Source organism: Artibeus jamaicensis, unplaced genomic scaffold, assembly GCF_021234435.1.
Source record: "Artibeus jamaicensis isolate MK-2021 breed Jamaican fruit bat unplaced genomic scaffold, CSHL_Jam_final scaffold_612, whole genome shotgun sequence".
In the NCBI taxonomy this organism is placed as follows: Eukaryota; Metazoa; Chordata; class Mammalia; order Chiroptera; family Phyllostomidae; genus Artibeus; species Artibeus jamaicensis.
Genome location: NW_026522049.1, coordinates 13,042,830 through 13,062,673, shown reverse-complemented (window position 1 = coordinate 13,062,673; position 19,844 = coordinate 13,042,830). Strand labels below are relative to the sequence as shown.

The 19,844-nt window shown below is 48.4% G+C and overlaps 1 protein-coding gene across 1 annotated transcript in view; it reads left to right on the top strand.

The window, feature by feature from the left end:
• Positions 1–3,256: 3,256 nt before the first annotated feature.
• UBE3A (ubiquitin protein ligase E3A) overlaps positions 3,257–19,844 on the top strand; it is a 64,443-nt gene continuing 47,855 nt past the window's right edge. Inside the window, exons 1-2 of the mRNA XM_053658843.1 lie at positions 3,257–3,798; positions 17,557–17,620. The gene's annotated coding sequence lies outside the window, so the exon portion shown is untranslated. The remainder of the gene's footprint in view (positions 3,799–17,556; positions 17,621–19,844) is intronic.

Here is a 19,844-nt window from a genome sequence, read left to right as displayed (position 1 = left end):
TTTTAAAAGGTTTTATTTACTTATCTTTAGAGGGGAAGGGAAGGAGAGAGGGAGAGAAATGTCAGTGTATGGTTGCCTCTTGTGCATCCCCTGTTGGGAACTGGCCTCCAGTGACTGGGAATCGAACCTTGATCCCTTGGTTTGCAGGCCTGTGCTCAATCCACTGAGCTACACCAGCCATGGTTGAAGTTTCTGAGTGAGGTCTGTGTTCGAGAATCCAACCAGATCTCTGAGCAACAGAGACAAGGGTGTATGCAAATGGTATAGTCAGAGGCAGCACAGAGAACCAAGGATGGAGAGAGGAGCATCCTGCAAAAGGAGCGACTTGAGACACAGGAGAGGCTGTTGAAGGCGGAGGGGCGCCGTTCCCAGGCGTGCTGGGAACACGGAGGGGCAGCCTTTGTGTCTGCCATCCCCACAGCTATCCATGTAGGAGAATGGGGGCCGATGCTAAATATCAGTGGCTGAAGAGGGACTTTCAGGAAAGGACCAAGTAAGTACAGAGAGCTCTCCTGGGCAGAAGGGATGACGTTATTAGTAAAAGGGGTAATTTCTGAGCAGGAGAGAGACAAGGACAGTGATTCAGGTCTTGAAAAGACTCCCTGCCCCACCAAAAAAAAAAAAAAAAATTAGCTGTAGAAATGTAACAAGCCACCCAGAAGGATGGCTCATACTTTTAGACAGGAGATCGGGGGAGTGCAAATGGAGGTAGATCTGTAGAAATCAGGGTGGAGGTGTGAAGTTCATGCCTGAAGTGTGTAAAGCTGCACAGTAATACAGATCACACTAATATTATTGCTACTGTTACTAAGCGCTAACATTTACCCAGCACCTACACCAAATGCCAGGCAGCTTTCTCCACGGAGCCTATTGTGCTTCAATGGCTCTTCTTAAGTACTGAGAATTTCTCTCAGTAGTTGAATAACGTTTGGGTGCAAACTAAAAATAGCAACAGTAACTTTTATCCCACCTTATCTGACCCTTATCTATGTCAGAGCTTATTCCGGATCTCCCCGGAATGCTAGGTCATAAAAAAAAAAAAAAACTGTTGTTTTTTTCCATATTGATTCGTCAGTTGTGACTCATATCAACAAGAAACCTTGAGCACCAAAGCAGCCCTATCAACAAACCCACTTCACCAGCAATCTGAGGCAAAATGTTGTGTTAAAAAAACTATGAATGTTACAAGGTACATGTTAGTGAATACCCACCCTGTAATCACTAAAATGCTGGATTATTCTGCAGACGTATCCATGGTTTTGGAAGTGTGACTTCCTCTTGGGCTGTGAGCAGAGGGCAGTGATAGTGTTTGTCAATCTTATATTGTTCCCCGAAGCCTGTCCCAGTTCTGGGTTCATAGTAAAAGTTCAAGGCTTGTTCAAGGCATTCATGCTAATAATAATAATAATAATAATAATAATAATAATAATAAAAAAACTGCTTTCACTTTACACCCAAAATGAGAAAATTATTAGAAACAACTGTTTCATTTTGATTAGAAGTCTAAACATTTCACTGCTCAGCAGAAACTCAGGTGTTTTTCTGGAAAAGCACACTGAAGAAAAAAATATGGGCCTCATTTAGGAGAAAATTTTATTCACAAAACCTGGAGATAGAACACTATTAATTAGTATTGTAAGAATTCCTGACAATATTTGTGCTGGTAGTTTTTACCAGCAAACATTTCAGAATTTGAATATGGATAAGGCAAAGAGCACAGTGGGTCCTTGCAGCGTCTGCCGCCAGTGTCACTCAAGAACACTCCTTTAATATTCATGAACTTGAAGGGCTGTGGGTGCTGTCTCCAGCTTCTTCCTAGGTCTTGGTAAAGAACTCAGTAGTCATTCTGACATTTAACTGAGAGCAGATTTTACTTATTTCTATGCAATATTTTTTGGGGGAACTCGGATTTCTGCCAGGTTTTGACGATATACCAGGTCATTACAAAATTACATTTCATTTATTCGATTGCTACTTAAGAAGCAGAATAGCTGAAATGTATTCTTACATGCAAAATACTGTAGTAACACGTTGGTTGAATTACTCAAAGTCTTTAAAGATTTTCATCCCCACTTGCCTATTTTGATAACACGTAAAGATACGCCCTTAAAAGATGATGATTTTAACTGATCTTTTCCATAATATATAACTGCTCATCATTTCCAAATAAGGACCTGTAATGGGGAAATGACGAAATAAGGAATTGAGTTAAAGTTGGACGGGATTTAACACCGTCATTTATCACCAGTAGCCCTAGAATAATTCAGATTCCTCTAGCTTACTTTTTATAATTGGTTAAGTTTTTATAGTTGGGAAGCCCTGACTATTAAAAAACATGTGCTAAGAACAACAGCCAAATACAGACTCTGATTGCTGATATATATAAAGGTTGACCAGCAGATGCAAGGCATCTCATACAGCGTATTATGATGGCCTTTTCAGCAAAGTTGCAAGGTGTTAAAACAATGAATTGTTAGTAGTTCTATTATTGCTTTGCTAAAAAAAGTGTGGCAGAGCCATTAAAAAAAAAAAGCCCTTTTAAAGAAAATGGAGATTTGGGAACTAAGTGTGAAGACGTAAGGTTTTAAATGGATTTGTCAAACGGCACAACATCAGTCACTTTCTAGTTGCGGTCAACCCTGAGGCCACGTTCCCTCTGCCCACGACGATCTCCCCTTTGTAAGCCGTGACACGCCGTGTGTTGGCAGAAGCCTCGGCAGATGACCTTGGTCCCCCGTAACCAGGCCTGCGCTTTCGGGCTGCCTCTGCCCTGCTTCCTTAGGCAGCAGAGAAAGGGTGGGGTTCGGAGACCTAACGTTCGGGGGACTCTGCGAGTTGCGGGCCACCCAAGGCCCCCTCGGCACACTTTCAAACCAATTCGTCCCCCAACAAAATGGGGAGCGACCACATTCCGGCACTGTCCTCCGCTGGGCAGAGCGGGAGGGCTCTCCGACACTCCCGGGGACTCCAGGGGGTTTCCGGGGCGCGATCCCTTCTTTCTGTCGGGCGACGGACAGTAGCGGCTCTCGGGAAGTACTGCTCCCTCCTCCCGGCATCAAGATGGCGACCGACCCTGGTGGGACTCCGGGAGCCGCGAGCCACTTCCCCTTCCCAACGCCCCCTGCGCTGGCGACGACGGCATCTGGGGTAGGGGGCGGGACTGCACGGGGGGGGGCGGGGTCGAGCGCTGCGTCCTCGGTCCCCGCCCTGAGTCGTAGCCAGACCCGTGGCGCGCGCTGCCTGCCGGGATACTCGGCCCGCCCCTCCAATCCTCCCGGCTTTCGCCGCGGTCGCGAGATCCGCGTTTTTCCCAAGATGGTGGCACTGGGCTCGGGGTGACTGCAGGAGACGACAGAACCTGAATCCCCTTTGGCCGGAAGCTCGACACACCGCCCTCCTCTCCCGCGCGCACTCCGCCACCCCCGCTTGTGCGTCACCTCTGCCGACCCGGCGCTCACGGCCGCGGGCGGCGGCGCCTCCCTCGGCTCCTCCTCGGGGCCGCGCTCGGAGCAGCTCGCAGGCAAGCCGCGGCCAGGCGGGCCCCGCAGCCCCCCGGTGTGGACTGGCAGCGTCGGAGCGGCGGCTGGCGGCAAGCTCGGGGTGTTCTGCGGCCCCGGCGTCCCCTTCCCCGGCCTCGGTCCCCGGAGAAAGAAGCGCGGGTCCCGCATGAGCGCCGGCGGTGGCGGCAGCGAAAGGGAACGAGGCGGTGGCGGGCGGAGGCGGCGGGCGAGGGCGACGACGACCAGTGAGGCGGCCGCTGCTGCGAGGGCCGCAGCCCAGGCGCGGGGGCGACGACAGGTCGGTGTGGCCGAAGCCCGGCCCTGGGCTGGGAACGCCGGGTGGCAGCTCCTTGGGGCCCCACCGTCGCCCAAGCGGCCCGCGGGGCTGGCTCCAGCGAGGGCAGGGGCGCCCCTAGCTCCGGGGCGCGTGTTGGGGGCGCGTGGGGTGGAGGGGCCGGTGCCAGCAGCAGGCCCTGGTGGCCGCGGCTGCTGCCGCCGTAACTGTCAGTGCTGCTGTGCGCCGGCGGGAGGACTGGGGCGCCGGGAGACGCGAGCGGGCCTGGGGGCGGGCGGGAGTGCGTGCGAGAGCCGCGGTGGCCTTTCGCGGAGCCGCGGTCGCGGGCCGGGCCTGGGCCCAGCCCGGGAAGGCCCTCTCGCTCTCGGTGGTTGGCGGGGTTGGTGGAGAAATGTTTAGACGGGGTCCGGGGTGGGTTGAGGTTTAGGGCGTGACTGGTGGAGAGGGAGCGCAGACGAAGTGTTAATGGAAGCCCAGGGCTGTGTTCGCAGGTTACTCGCAGGTTCTGAAAGGAAGCGTGTGCTCTGGGGCTGGCCGGAGGCTCTGGTCGGTGCAAGTCTGCAAACGGGGCGCCTGTCTCTCCCCCCCGCCCCCGCCCCCTCATATTCAGTTGAGAACATGAAAGGACTCTCTCTTCGTCGTGGGGTGCAGGGTTTTGTTGGTCGAGTTAGGAATGAATGTGGCAAATGCTTTCGTCCGTAACATTGTTAAAGATAGTGTAATACAGACTCTGATTAAGCTTGGAATCCTCGAAAGAGAATTGAGTCTCTGAATTTTTTGAAAGGTCCTATGGGCGTGCTGAAATGGAATCGTTACAGAGTTTGTTTGGGATTACACTTACTAAGTGGCTAGGGTGCTGGTGAAAATGTAAACTCATAGCGTGTATTTGCATTTCAAAGTTATCCTCCGTGATGAAGTAGTGGGAATACGATCCATAGTTTTGAGTCGTTGTGCTGCTTTCAGGGTTGAGAGAACCAGCAAATTCCTACAGAATTTTGGGGGAGAAGGAAAAAGGCTTGAGACGGAAAGGACCTAAAGTTTACATGTACAGCTCTTTAAAAGTTAGGTTTCAGACACTAGACACCCAGTAAATTGTTGAAGGAATTGGATAAACAGGATGAGAAGTAAGTACGCTTCCTGACGGGATTATTTCATAGACTGAGTCAAAAAGTTGAGAATTTAGGGAGAAAAAATAAAGTTTTTTCATGGGTATAATGGAAGTAACTCTGGAATTAGATCCTGCTTGTAAATCTGAGCTACTTGCCACATTTTTAATGAAATGAATGCAATATTAATGGTGCTGATAAACCCAAAGGATATCTAGAAGCCCTTTAAGACACCTGTAATCACCACAAAACAAAAATAAGCAGGTGCAGGGAATAATGACTATTTGCAAAATTAGGATCTAAAGTAAGCTGATCCTACTGTGTCAATATTTGCTAACTGGCATTGGTTTGCTAGTTAATATGGACACATTCTCTGGGCACTGGGGAGTGTAACTTTATACAAATTGTGATACAAATTAGTGTCTGATCCCTTTGCACAGGTTTTGTAAGCCTTTTGTTTTTGATGGCTTAAAAAGTAACTTCTTAAGTGAGAGAACCTAGGCGTCAGAAGTGTGAGGAAGACACATTCTGGCCCCACTGGTCCAGTCCCTTTAACAAGATTGATCGGGCACGTACCGTGTCTTTGACCTGTAATATTTAATTAGTTGTATTTCTTAAAACTCATTTTTAAACTACCATTCCTCCCTCCCCTCCAAAAATATCTTCTGTCCTCTCAAACAAATACTAATTTGCTGTTTCTCTCACTATACAGTCAGTGGAATAACCCAAAACTATGGATCATAGCTGGATTCCTCAGCCCCAGCACTGGAAATGATATTTACTGATGTCCATTTCCGAAAGGACTGCTGCTTATGTTCTTCATTCGTGTTGCAGTTTCATTTAGCCTTGTGCTTGTATAATGTAGGAACATCACATATGCAGCTGTTCAAAATTAGTTTGCTGATTCTTTTGTTAAGACATTTTCACAAGTGATTTTTATTCAGGTAAAATACTTGGGTAAAGCTAGATGCTTGTTTCGTGATGATTCTGGACAGCAGTTTTGGCTGATTTTGCTAGCCCCGACTGCAGGTGTAAAGATAAAATGTAAGAATGAAAGGCATGATGGTATGTGGAGTGGAAATAGCTTTGGAATTAGACACTGCTTTTAATTCTGCCCTTACTCTAGTTTTTGCCCCTTGAGAAGTTATTCAGTCTTGCTGCGCTGCAGTTTTGTCTCCTGTAAAATGGGATGGTGAAAGGAATTCCGTTTTGAAGAGTAAAGTATGTAAAGTGCCCAACACAGAGGCACTTAATGAGCATTACCATCCTTTAAGTTTCCTGCCCAGGTTTCCTGAATGATCTCAAAGCGCCCTCTATGCAGCGGGTTGTAACGTATTACCCTCCCATTGTCTTCTTTCAGACCAGCCCTGAACAAATTCTTTAAGGGCAAGGACACCTAGTGTTTACAAGATGGTGTGTTTGTTAGCAGAATACGGATGATTCTTCGGTTACCAGTACATCAGTAACGGTCAAACAACATTTATTAGGTGCGCACTGTGAGCTGAGGTAGGGGCCGCAGACACAAGGATCATGTCTCTGCCTTATGGAAGTTTCTAGTGACTGTCTTCACCTAGTGCCATTTTTTCGTGAAGCCCTGTCACAAAAGGGGGCCTCATTCTCCCCAGCCCTGCCATGCTCTGGACCCCAAACCTCCTGCCCCCAGCTGCTGTGCTGTGGAGGCTGTTGGGCCCCTTTCTTTATGCAGCTGTCGGGCACATGCCAGAGACTTCATACCTTAGTGTCTCGGCCCCAGTCCACCACCCAGTGTCTGGTACATAGTGTGTGTGTAAAATTAAAGATAAACCGGACAGTTGCCTATTCCTATGCTGATATTTTTTTGAGGTTCAGTGATTATGCTGTCTTTTGATCAGAGATTCATAGAACTTCTGAATGTGAGTAGGCCTGTCCTTGAGGTCAGTTACTCCATTCCTTTTACGCATGTGGAAATCGAAGTGCAGAACTTCAGGATGGTTTTCCTGAAGTCGCCCAGCTGGCCGGGCCAGAACCGCAGGCTGTGTCTGGGGACTCCTGTTGAGGGCCCTGCACGCAGAGGGCACAGGCTTGGAGCCAGCGTGTACAGCCATGCTCTCGGCCATCCATGTTTGCCACATGTGTGAGAGAAAGCGGCCGTCCCAAGATGCCATTGGTGGACCTCTTCTGACCATAACAATCGGTGCAGGAAATGGGGCTTTCTTTTCCAATCCAGGAGAGGAAGTAGAATTGCAGTAAATAGAAAGAGTGTTCATCTGTGAACTTATGTCCAAAACATGAGGACTTTGAAACACTTAAGGATGCTATATGAATGGATTTTAAATGAAGTTCCTTATTAATAAGTACCTAATGAATTGCTTTGCCAGCTTTCATTCTTGTTTAATGTCAGAAATGTCACAGTGCTGTGATCTAGGAAATCTCTAACAAGTACATATCATTACGGAGGAAAAGTCAAGACGATTATCTGGTTAAAGCCTATCTGAGAAGGAAATAAAGCTAGTACTTTTTTTTTGTATACTGCTATTTGCTTGTGAGATTTAGCTGACAGTTATCACTGTTGGATTCTAAGCCGTGTGACTGAACTCTTTAAGATTATATATGAAATTTTAAGTGCCTCAGTCTTAACAGGTTCAGTGAACAAAAGCCACTGAGAGCCATGAAAGTGGAGGCGTCAGAAGATGGGGCTCCATCCTTCTTCCTCTGTGGCTTCCTGCTGGTGGTGAGCAGGCCGTTCAGCCTTCCCAGCCTTCATTCTGCTCCTCTGTCATGCAGTGGGGTGGCTCGCTTTGTCTGTTTCAGAGGATTATGGCTTTCAGATGTGGTTGTTTTGGGGGGAAAAATTGGTTAAAACTAAGTTAGTGATTTGCCTGAGTAAAGTTGGTTAACGGCAGATGGAGGATTGGAACCTTGGTGCATTGTCAAGCTTTTTCCATTAACATTTTTTACCTTTTCGTAGAAGAGTATTTGGGGAACTATTTCATGTATGATTTCACTTTAAACTTGGTAACTACATTTGACATAAACAGTAGATGTCAGTGGTTGGTGATGCATTATTCAGTGTTAGTCATCCAGAGTCAGATCCCTTCTGTGATTTGCTTTACTTTGACCTCTCCTGTTAATTTGTTAAGTGGCGAGTGAATCATAAGGTTGACCGGAAGGGAAGAGAGGTTTGGCGATGCAGAATCTGTGAGGAGAATCAGAAGCCCCGTTGTGGGAAGTCTGCTGGAACCTCATAGGAGACATCACATGTGGATCACAGAGGAGAACCGTGTGTAGGGCTTTGCTGATTCAGGTCAGCCCCGGAACTGCACACAGAAGCCTGCAGGCAGCGTGTGAGCCCGGAGCACTGCCGCACGGGAGGGTCCAGCCTGCCCAGGGGAACTGGGCTGGCCAGCGTGCCTGCTGGTGTGACTGGGGACTCTCGACCGCTCTCTGTGTTCCAGGAGTTGGTCCTCTGTACCTTCCAGACCATTCAAGGTTAATCAAGCAGAGATAGATCCCTTTATGATATGCGAAAATGAAACATGAAAGTTTTTTTTGACCTCTTTGTGAGATGCAGGCTTATAGCTCTTCCTTACTTCTTAACGTGCCCATTGTGTGTACTCTCAGTAACCCACCATGTTGCTTTTCATACACATCACATTGTTGGGAACCCCATGAAGGTGCTGCCGGAACTGTTCCTTTGAGTGGTGACTTAGGTCTCCTTGAGTCGAGAGGGACGGCTCGTGCATTTCAAGCCTCTGAGAGACTTCTGGCTGAGTAGCCTTCCTCTGGAAGGTGAGAGGCGGCCTTGGGATTGCCCTTGTGGACTGTGGCCACCAATTGGGCTCATTTATTGTAAAAAATTCCTTGTGATGAAGAATCAATTCCAAACTTCGCCTTAAGTAAAAATTCGGACAATTCAGAGAATAAGTAACGACCACGAACGCACCCTTCAGTAGGGACAGGTTTTGTCGCTTCCTCGTGCTCTTTCACTCCCTCTGGAACCAATGCTCCTTTCCTCTGAGATGGCTCCTCGAGTTCCGCAGATACCGCGACAGGAGTTTCTCCCAGCTGCCAGCAAATACTTTCCTCTCTCTTATCAGATGCCAGGCCTCATCTGCTGCTTTGGAAGGGAAAGAATGAAATGCCCCAGTGTTTTCTGTGTGTGTGGGTCACAGGAGAAAATGTGGATTTTGTCCAGCCTGTTCCTTATCTTAGGACTTTTTTCTTAGGAATTTATTTATCATACCTGCGTGTTTGTGTACGTGTCAGTATTGATAACCTTCCAGTGTACCAGAAGTAAGGATTTATCTACCGCTTTTATTTAGGGAATTGAAAAGATACATTTGGGGCACCCGTGGTATGCGACACGTATACTAATTGATACATCCTGTTCCACACTGGGAGAATTGGGTAACATTTGCCTTTTATCATGGTTTTCTGAAGTGAGCTGACACTCTTGTCATAGTCCATATTGGTGATAGAAACTACACTGTTAAAGATAATCCAGACTTAGGTCTTCTAAGAAATAAAAAGTTTTTCTAATTATTTAAGTTGCTGCTTTCATATTTACTTTCTTATACATGTAGCTATGTCTGTAACATATTGCTGCAGGCTGAATGTTCAAGGCCTCTCAAAATTCATATGTTGAAACACTGCCCTTACCGGACACCAAAGCTGCAGACACCTTGATCCTGGGCTTCCAGCCTCAGAACCATGAGGACTAAGTCTCTGTGGTTTACAAGCCACCCAGTCGGTGGGGTCTTGTTATAACAACCTGAGTGGGCTGGGCCACACGTCAAACATGTTTAAAGAACAGGGAAAACAGAATTAAATGGACTGAGTTTGGTAGCCAAGGTGGGGATACCCTGCTTGATAGACTGGGAGTGCTTCTTAAAAACTGACCTTGAGCCCTGGCTGGTGGCTAAATGGATTGAGCACCGGCCTGCAAACCAAAGGGTTGCTGGTTTCTATTTCCAGTCAGGGCATAGGCCTCGGTTGTGGGCCAGGTCCCCAGTAGGGGGCGCGAGAGGCAACCACACATTGATGTTTATTTTTTTCTCCCTCCCCCTCCCTAAAAATAAGTAAATAAAAAATTTAAGAACATATAAGTAAAAATAAGAAAAAGCTGACCTCAGTGTTGAAATGAGAACACTTAAGTATTATAATAGAAAAACTGAGCTGACTTTAGTGTGTTATATATGCAAAACTAGATTTCAGCATTTCAAATTATTGTATATTTAAGTGTAATTATTGTCCAGTGTACTCTATTTCACATTATCTTCAAGTGAAAAGTAAAGTCTCACAGTTTCGTTTTAATGCAGTAAGGAGTCCCCTCCCTCGGAACATTTCTCTTCCCTCTTTTGGGCTAGAGGAACAGTGGGGAGGATGAACTTAAACACAGATGGGCCTCGGTTGGAAAGTGGACGCATTACTTACCTCAGCTGAAATGAGATCATTTACTTACCCCTGGATCGAAGATGCTGTGAGAACAGTTGTAGACCCTTGCTGCCTGCCTGTCTGTCTTGCTGTCTCTCGCAGTTCCAGGTACTTGTATGTGCTGGGGGAGTGAGTTGCTGCCTAGTCAGTTCAGGACTGCTTTGGGGTGTCTGCCGTGGGCTGACGAGTTTCCGTAATTTTCAGTAGTATCAGGACATAGCTGAGAGTTTGCCTGGGGTTGGGCACTATATAGAAGTGAGCACAAATTAGAGGACAAGTTCATAATAATAAATTCTGGGGACGGTGGGACACATTTGCTTCTGGAGTTGTTGACCAGAATAAGTGATTTATCATTAAAGCCGGGAAACTGAAAGAATTCTGGTAACTTGGAATTTCTAAAGGCTCTCGGTAGATGTCGCTTGAGCTCAGCGCTCAGAAGACTCTCTCAGATGAGAACCCCCAAGCCACATAGCAGAGCGCTTCAGTGCACTCGGCGCCGCCGGGGAGAGGTGGCATTTCAGTGTTAGCAGTTCACCCGTCGGCCTTGTGCAGTTGCTCAGAGTTACTTTATTTGGATGTGGTCACCCCACACAGGTGGGGAGGGGAGGGCGGGCCAAGGGTCACTCCAGAGAGTTCAGTTCTCTTCGTGCACAGTGCTTGTGACCACAAAGCTCTCGTGTGTGTGTGTGTGTGTGTGTGTGTGTGTGTGTGTGTGACCATGTGACCCGGATGGGCCAGCTCGGCCTCAGCTGTCAGTGCAGTTAGGCGGGTCCCCTACTTCGTGAAACCAGGCATTCCAACACTCTCCTATCTCCCTCAGAGAGTCCCTTGTATTTTGTGGTGAGTACCCTCCCCACCAAGTCACTCTCAAATACTGGTGTGTAGAATTAATTATTTTTGAAAGTGAGGAACTATAGAAAATAAATAAGTGGATATTTTTGAAGTGTAAAAAGCAATAAAAGTTTTCTTTATGCCGTTCTAACACTTAACAGTTAGTAAATTATGTCTAGGAAAACATAAAATGCCCAGCAAACCAGATCAACAGAGTATCTGTAGAAATACAGATAAATAGAGCTTTTTTCCTTTTGGGGTGGGGTTCAAAAAATCATGCCATACATTCTTTACAGTTTCCAACTTTATCGCAATGTAATGCACATACCATACAGTCCACCGTTTTAAAGTGTACAGGTCAGTGGACTTCAGCATATTCGGTTCTATACCATCACCACTGTCTAATTTTAGAACATTTTCATCATCCCCCAAAGAAAGCCTCATACCTCCTCCAGTTGTCCTGTCTTCCAGCCCCTGACAGTCTTCCTTTTTCTATGGATTTGCCTGTTCTACACATTTCTTATGAATGGAGTCATAAAATACACGTTCCTTTGTGTATGGTTCCTTTTACTTGAATGACTGAGTAATGTTACATTATATAAATATACACAGCTGCTTACTCAGTCATCAGTTGGTGACTATTTGAATTATTTCCCGTTTTTGCTTATTATTAATTATGTTGTCATACTCATTCATATATAAGCTTCTGTGTGGACATGCACCCGTGTCTTCAGTCCTCTTGCGGGTGTGCACACTAGGAGGGGGGCTGCTGGGTCCGGGGTGGCCATGTTGGCCATTGTGAGGGGCCGCCCCCCTCTTCCAAAGTCACTGCACTGTTACTGCTTTACATATCTTGTCAGCAAGGTGTGAGCGTTCTGACTTGTCTGCTTCCCTGCCAAAGCTTTTTTTGTTTGTCCCTTTTATTTTTTAAGTAGATACTTTTGTTGAATTCATTGGGTTGCATTGGTTAATAAAATTGTACAAGTGTCAAGGGAGCCCGTCACCTGTGGATTGCGCCGTGTGTTCACCTCCCAAAGTCAGAGTTTAGGGTGTGGTGTGGCGGCTCGGGCCTGAGTCTTGTACTCATGGAGAGCCAGCAGTTTTTAATTTCTGCAAAAAGGGCAGCTGGCATTTTGATTGAAATTCGTGTTGAATTGGTAGATCTAGCTGCAAGTATTGCTACCTTAATTTATGTCTTTTGATCAATGGACATGGGGTTCCTTCCATTTATTTGCACTTTAATTTTTCTTTTGTTTCATAGTTTTCAATTTATATGTCTTACATTTTTATTCAAAATTAATATAATATAGTCCTAAGAATTTTATTCTTTTTAACATTAATTGCTAATGGGGTTGTTTACTAAATTTCATTTTCTAACTTCATTTCTTGTGCATAGATTTTTTTCACTGAACTTGTACAACTTGTTTTTCTCTTAGCGTGTTGCTGAAGGCTTCTGTGTGGATGGCCCACATGCGCCTGCCTCACTGGCGTGGCGAGTGTGTGGCGAGCGCCTGCTGTGTCACAAGCATTTTTTCCAGGTGCTAGTGGACACAGCAGCGCTCAAACCCACCGACACTCCTGTCGTCGTGGGCCGGTATTCAGTGGGGAAAGAGAGATTGTATACAAGTTAGGTAAAATGCATCTTATAGTGCCTTTAAGCAGAAAAATAAGTAAGTGGGACGTTGAAGTTTTGGGGGTGGAGGGAATGAGTGCAACGTTTAGGGCAGCCAGAGAAAACCTCCCTGAGGTGGCGTCTTGGGTACAGGAGGGAAGGAGGGGAGAGAGCCAGTCTGTGGGCCTGTGGGGGCCGCTTTTGGGGGGAGGGTGGTGGGCGGGAATGGAAGGTGGGAGGTGCCCATGTGTCTGAGGTCAGCAGTCAGGAGGAGCCTGCACTGCACCCTGTCCGACACTGGGGCAGTGGTCAGTTCCTCACTGTCTGCTGTCCAGAGTGAAGCCGCAGGGAACGGTGGTGTGGATGTCTTTTGCGAGTGTGTAGGACTTGTTTCCTCTCAGGTAAATAGCCAGGCTCATGATTATTGGGTTGGGGATAGCGGTAATGCATTTCCAGATCTTTCTCCCAAATCCTTGTTTCCTTTCAGCCTCCTACCACCAGTGCTCGGGTGTCGGCCTCCCCAGTGTTGCTGTGGTAGGAGGTGGTGGTCGGCCACCCTGGTGTGAGGGAATTACTGCTTCATAGGTGAGTCTAGGCTGCCAGGTTTTTCTTTCAGCATTTGCTTCTGAGGAAAAGTCTGTGGTTGTACTTATTTTTCTTTCCCAGTATGTAGCCTTTCTCCGGGGCCTTTCAGAAAGGATTTTCTTTTATCACTGGTTTTGTGATTAGCCTAATAAGGGTTTTTTGACTTCCTCCCTCTCTCCCTTTCTCCTTCACTTACTTTCTTCCCTCTTTCCTTCCTTCCCCTCCCTCCCTTCTCTTTCTCTCTGTCGCTTGCTCGCTGGCTCTCATTGTCTCTTATGCTCTGTCCCCCTCTCTCATCTGTGAGTTTGCTTCAGATTTGGGAAGTCTCAACCGTTGTTTCTTTCCCTGTGATTCAGACAGTCACAGCTCTCCCGGGCAGGGCCCTGTCGGGCCCCGTCTGTCCTCGGGGCTGCGGTTGCATGTGGGAGACCACTCCGCACACTCGCCACTCCGCGTCGTCACCTGGGTTTGCCTGCCTCTAGTCTTTTGTCTTTCTGTGCTCCATTCTGCTCTGTCTTCTATTTCACTTCTTTTTTCCCTGCAGCGTCAAAGACTTTTCGTATTCTAGTTTGTGTAGTTCGAAGTTCCAATGGATTTGTTTTACTCTTTATTTACTGTTTCTTCGAGTCCTTGAGCATAGCTGTCTGTGATAGTTATTTGAGATTCCGTCAGGTCTCTCACTTCAGGGTTCATCAGTTGGTTTTTTCTGTTGGTTGTGGGTCCTGTTTTCCCGTTTGCATATTTCATAATTGCTGGCTGGATTTTGTTATCTGTTAGTGTCAGACCTTGTTTTATCTGCCAGCTGCGGGACTTCAGGTCGGTTAGCTGGGTCCCCTCTAGGCCGTGTTAGGGTGTGTCCAGAGAGGGCTGCAGTGGAAGGCGTGCAGCTCCTGCAAAGGCCGGGCCCTCCATCAGTGCTCCGCCGAGTGGCCCAGCATCTGCCCCTTCTCCTCACTCTGAGGGGGGCACTGAGGGACCCCCGGTCCCCTCTGAGCACTGGGTCGAGAAAACATGCTCCCTTTACCATGCAAAGAACAGTGAGGATAGGATGGGCCCTACCGGCCTGCCGTCCGTCAGCGCACAGCCAGAGGCCCTGACCAGCGTGCATACCTAGCTGTTCTTCAAGGCCTGGAGGAATGTGTCTGGGGTAGAAGTTAACACACTGTTATGGTGTCAGGAATATATGGTAAGACCAAAGAAGGCATTGGCCATTTGCAGAAGAGCTCCGTGACCCTGTGGGATCTAGCCTGTAGGACCAGTGGGGCGTTGCTGACGTACACAGGTGAGGTGGAGGTTGGCCAAGGGGGGCGGAGCATATCTGTGAAGTCCTGAGAAGGGAAAGCGCCGGAGCCAGAGCTACAGGTAGCTCTGCTGGGCTGTGCTCGCTGTGACCCAGTGCCATCACTGGCCCCCCTCCCCCACCGCCTGGGCCACAGTGTCATGTGGTAGCCCAGGCCTGCGCTGTGTGGAGTCTGAGATCGATCCTGGGGACACTGGGAAGGCGCGGAGCAATTTTAGCCCAGAGTGACGGCCACCTCACAGTGTTTGGGATGGTGAGTGTAGCAGCAGAGGTGAGGACACTGGCAGCAGGGACCTGGGGAAGCGCCAAGGGTCCGCGGGGCAGAAGGAGGCAAGGGGCACCTCAGAGAGTTGGTAGCATTCGGGTACGGCCTTTAGAGTCCGAACCTTAACCTGTGCTTGCTGGTTGGAGGGCCTCAGAAAGCGCCTCTGTGTGAGAGGTTTACTCTGGGAGTGCTCTCTCGCACTGGAGATTGAGAGAAGCATGGTCCGTGTGCTCTCTGAAGCTCCATCTAGCCTGGGAGAGCAGAGGCTGGATGGGTGGGTTTGGGCCACATTGTGTCTGGTTTCGTCTGAAATGTTTGGGTTGTTTGGCTTTGTTTTGGAAGCAGCTAAAAGCCAATGAAGGGAGAATTGGGGGCGGTGTTGGAGTACTGGGGGGCTTTCCTCAGGAGACTTGGCGAGCAGCATGCTGTCCTGGGAACACGAGGGAGCCTCGGCTGCAGAACGGGACTATTTCTCTGCTCAGGCAGCTGTGGACGGAGGGTGCCACTGCCCCGTCCCTCACAGGGGTTGTCTGAGTGCGCCTGATAAATCTCGCCCATGCCTCAGGGCTCAGTTCTGTGTCACTTCTGAAGAATGTCTGTCCCCTTCCCCCAGTCTGAGTTGGAACTCTGGACACACAGCCCATGTTGCTGGGGGACAGCACTGAGCGGTGCGCCGTGGTTGCCTTATTTGCTGAGGTTTGTATTCTTGGTGCCCGGTCCCCTCATGTGGACTGGAGAGTATGTCTGCTTGCTTTGCCACTATGTCTCCAGCCACTTCGCAGGCACTCAAAATCCAGTCGGCATTTTCTTATTGAGGTACGGCTGATACACAGTTAGTTTTAGCCAGTGGACAGTTGTTGGCCGAATGGCTGCGAGGAACGTGAAGGTTAACAAGTGCCAGCCGCCTGGTGGTCAGGCTGAATGAAAATGCAGGGGGCGGGGGTGGGGAGGAACAGCACCAGTTTGTCCACGTGTGACCAGGGCGACGGCAAGGTTGTGTGCATTTGGGATGGAGTGCATTTTATGGGCAATAATCCAGTTTGTTTTTATTTCTTTTTAAAGATTTTATTTATTTTTAGGGAGGGAGAAAGAGGGAGAAAAACATCAATGTGTGGTTGCCTCTCATGTGCCCCCAACTGGGAACCTGGCCCACAACCCAGGCATGTGCCCTGACTGGGGATTGAACCGCAGCCCTTTGGTTCCCAGGCTGGCGCTCAGTCCACTGAGCCACGCCAGCTAGGGCTCAAGTTTGGTTTTAGATGCTCGTCCAGGTGGACGTGCACCACTGGCAGTGGGGAGTAGCAGGCTTTTGACTGGAGAGGTCAAGGCGTAAAGGAGGTGTCTGAGAAGTTACAGACCGAGAGGCTGTGGGGATGGATGAGATCTCACAGGGGGGTCATTGAGGGTGGGCTACGAGGCCTCGAGGTGGGGACCTGGCTGGTGGAGACCTGGCCGGTGGCCACAAGGGAGGGGCCACCTGTTGGCTGCAGCCTTACTGATAGCAGTCGATGGGCACACGTTTTGTATGGTAGGTGCAGGTTCCGGCACAAGTAAACCCCTGTTGGTTACAGACTGTTTAATTACAGAACCATAAGCATGTCATTCTGTAGCATAAGAGTATCACACTCCAGCACACCCTAGGACATTTTAGGTGAAACGTTCAAATTAAAACCATACATTGTTACACCCATGTTATTACTCTGCCCACCACACGAGCAGGCGCTCTTCTGCCAGACCCTGCAGATGATGCCCTTTATTCCTACGTAGAGTAAGCTGTGGGAAAGAGTGTTATCAAGGCGGTCACAGAGCGGAGAAAGCACAATGCAGTATTTATTAGAAAGAATAAATGTGTACAAGCAGACCTGTGTAGTTAAGTCCCCGTTTTCAAGCACCAGCCGCACATGTGTGTCCATCGTCTGCCGTCAGCCTGTGGGATGTTGGGCGGGTCTCCTGGACTTGGTCTCTTGACATGTGAGAGCAGGAAGCAGGCCGAGGTCCCGCTTCCACTGAGCAACGCTCCGATTGTGCGCATGGGTTGAGAAGCACGGTGTGTACTTGGGCGCACACTTGGATTTTCAGAATGCGTTTTTTGAGAAGTTAACTTTTCATCCACTATCTGATTTAAGAAACAATAATTGCTACCATATCGCTAGGCCCTATAATGTACCAGGTTGCACTGTTTTACATTCTTTTAAAGCATTTTCTCTGATACAACAACCTGAGACCCACCACTTGGAGGTCAAAGGGTGTGTCCAGGGCAGGTTGAGGACAGACAGGTGCTTGTGTGTGTGCCTGACGTAGCAGATGCTCAGTGTGTGGAGTCGTGTGGAAAGCAGAAGTGCTGTGGGTCTCTGCGGGCCGGAGTGAGAGGCGTGCAGTCAGACAGTCTGCATGTGCATTCGGCCCTCATGGGGGGAGGGAGGGGCCCTGAAGTGGCCTGCGCTGAATGCCGGGTGAGGGTGAGAAGGAGGGCCGGCTGGCCTCGGGCCCCTGCAGCAGCCTTCGGGGCCCTGTCTCTTGATGGGAGTGTGTTTTGATGTTCATAAGTACTACCAAAAATGAATTTGCTCTCATAATATAGAAAAAGATTTTCTTTGGAAGTTTCTCCAGCTGTCTATATAAAAATTGAGTGAGGTGTTTTATATTTTAGGTTGAAACTCTGTAAGATCCTGATTTTAGACTCTACCAGCTCCTTAGAAGTTTGGCGAAATATGGTATGTATCTGTGTTTTTGTTTGTTTCGAATTAAACATTGCCTGTGTATCTTAATGTCATGGTTAGAGTGATGGCAAATGTGTTCAGCAAATTGGGGTGCCTGCCATTTTTAAAGCACGGTGCTAGGCGCTGAGTCACCGTGCCACCAGGTAGCCTGTGCGAGGGGCCCACCTGGGCCTGGGGAAGAATTTAGGGGCAGTCAGTGTGTGGTGAGAAGTAAGTTAATATGCCAAACAAGGTCAAGGAGGCAGGTTGGGCTCTTTGGCAGGGAGTTAAAAATAGCTTCCATTTGCTGAGATCTCACTGTGTGCCCGGCCCTGTTCCGAACCTCCCATCTGTCAGTTTGTCTGTCTTCATGACAGCCCTCTGAAACAGATCCTGCTGCTACCTCAGTGCTTGGCCTTTTGCGGAAAAAGAGGCTCCGAGAGATTAAATGACTTGCCCAAGGTTTCCCATCGAAGGAGTGACCCATCGGGGACCGGCATCCAGACTGGTGCTGGTGCCTGTGTGCAAGCTGGTGGGCGCTGACCTCCTGGAAAGGGGGGGCTGGCAGGGCGGGCTCGACCCCGTCACTTTCCAAGAACATGGGGCTCTTGAATGAATTCATGCACCATGGTTAATCAAAAGTTATTTTGACTTTCTCATTTTTATGTCTGCAGATTGGAAAGTTAGCCTTGTTTGAGCCTTCTGAATCCAAATCCTTTAACATTGCATATAATAAGGGCTTGGTGATGATGAACTCCTTGAACTTGACCTTATCTGAGAAGCACTTTATCTGTCCTTCCATTCTAAATGAAAGCTTTGCTGGATAGAGTAATCTTGGATGGAGGTCTTTGGATTTCATGACTTCCAATACTTCTTTCCAGCCCCTTCTTGCCTGTGAAAGGACAGCAAATTCACAGTTATTAAGAACCACACCTAAAACAAAAGCAAACTAAGAGGACAGCTAGATCAGAAGCGGAACCATAGAAATGAAGATCACGTGGAAGGTTAGCAACAGGGGAGTGGGAGGAGGAGAAGGGGGGAGAAGGTACAGAGAATAAGTAGCATAGACGGTAGGTAGAAAATAGATGGGGGGAGGGCAAGAATAGTATGGGAAATATAGAATCTAAAGAATTTGAGACACGTGGTCATAAACTAAAGGGGGGAATGGTGGGGGAGGGGTGTGCAGGGTGGAGGGAAATAGAACAATTGTAATGGCATAATCAATAAAATATATTTAAAAAAATAAATCCAAACCCATTGTCCATCTTCTTGAGAACCCAAGAGGGAGCATTGTTCATTTCAGGGGGACCATTATTCATTTCAGGGGGAGCATTGCCTCTTCCCCATAGGATTTCAAGAATGTTCTAGGTTCTTATCAGGAGACAGGTAGCTATGAGATGAACATCTGGGAGACTGATTTCCAGGGAGGATTGCGTGTCCCATTTATTGGAGTCCCTACAGTCACCTCTGTGTACCAAGGTCAGTCCTCATCTGGATTCCAAGCCCGAGCTGCGTACAAGCTGCAGAGGTTCGGGCACCAGCCTTGCAAAGGCATTCTCCGAAACCTTGCTGCCTCCGAGTGGGCCTGGGTTCCAAGTGGGGACCACCGCCCACACTTGTCCCTTTGACGGTGTTAACTGCCAAGGGTCCTTTCTCCTCCCTCATTTCCCCATCTTCCTCAGCTGGTGTTTCAGATTTGTCCTGGGTGTGCAGCGGGGTAGAGACATCGTCAGGGGAGGCACGGCTGCTTGGAACACACTCTTGATACTGGATAGCTTGGAGGCGTGTCTGCAGAGCTGCCGTGTGATTGAGATGGGTAAATTCGAGCCAGGGCAGTCAGGGAAGTTCAGCTAAGGCCAAGCAAGGGGACGCGAAGATGCTTAGGTTAGGGAGGGGGAAGTGTTTTCGTAGTCGGCCATTTCTCACGAGACTGTGTTGTCGTGGATTTATGGCTGAGAGAGAGTTGAGCACATTTTCATGTTAGATGATTCCACTGAAGTATTGGAAGTAGGGCTAGGCTTCGGTGCCCTTGTGCGTGTATGTAGGTACATCGCTATTCTGTGAAGCATTTGGCTACCTGGAAAACCGCATGACTGTCAGCCCCATTTAAATAGTGCTACATTCGTGGGGTCCCAGTCCATATTCTCAGTCTCCACTCATCCACACATGTTTAAACGATGCCACTCGGTGTAGCGAAGCCGAACAGACCAGCACACTCTGACCCTCTATGGGAAGTCGA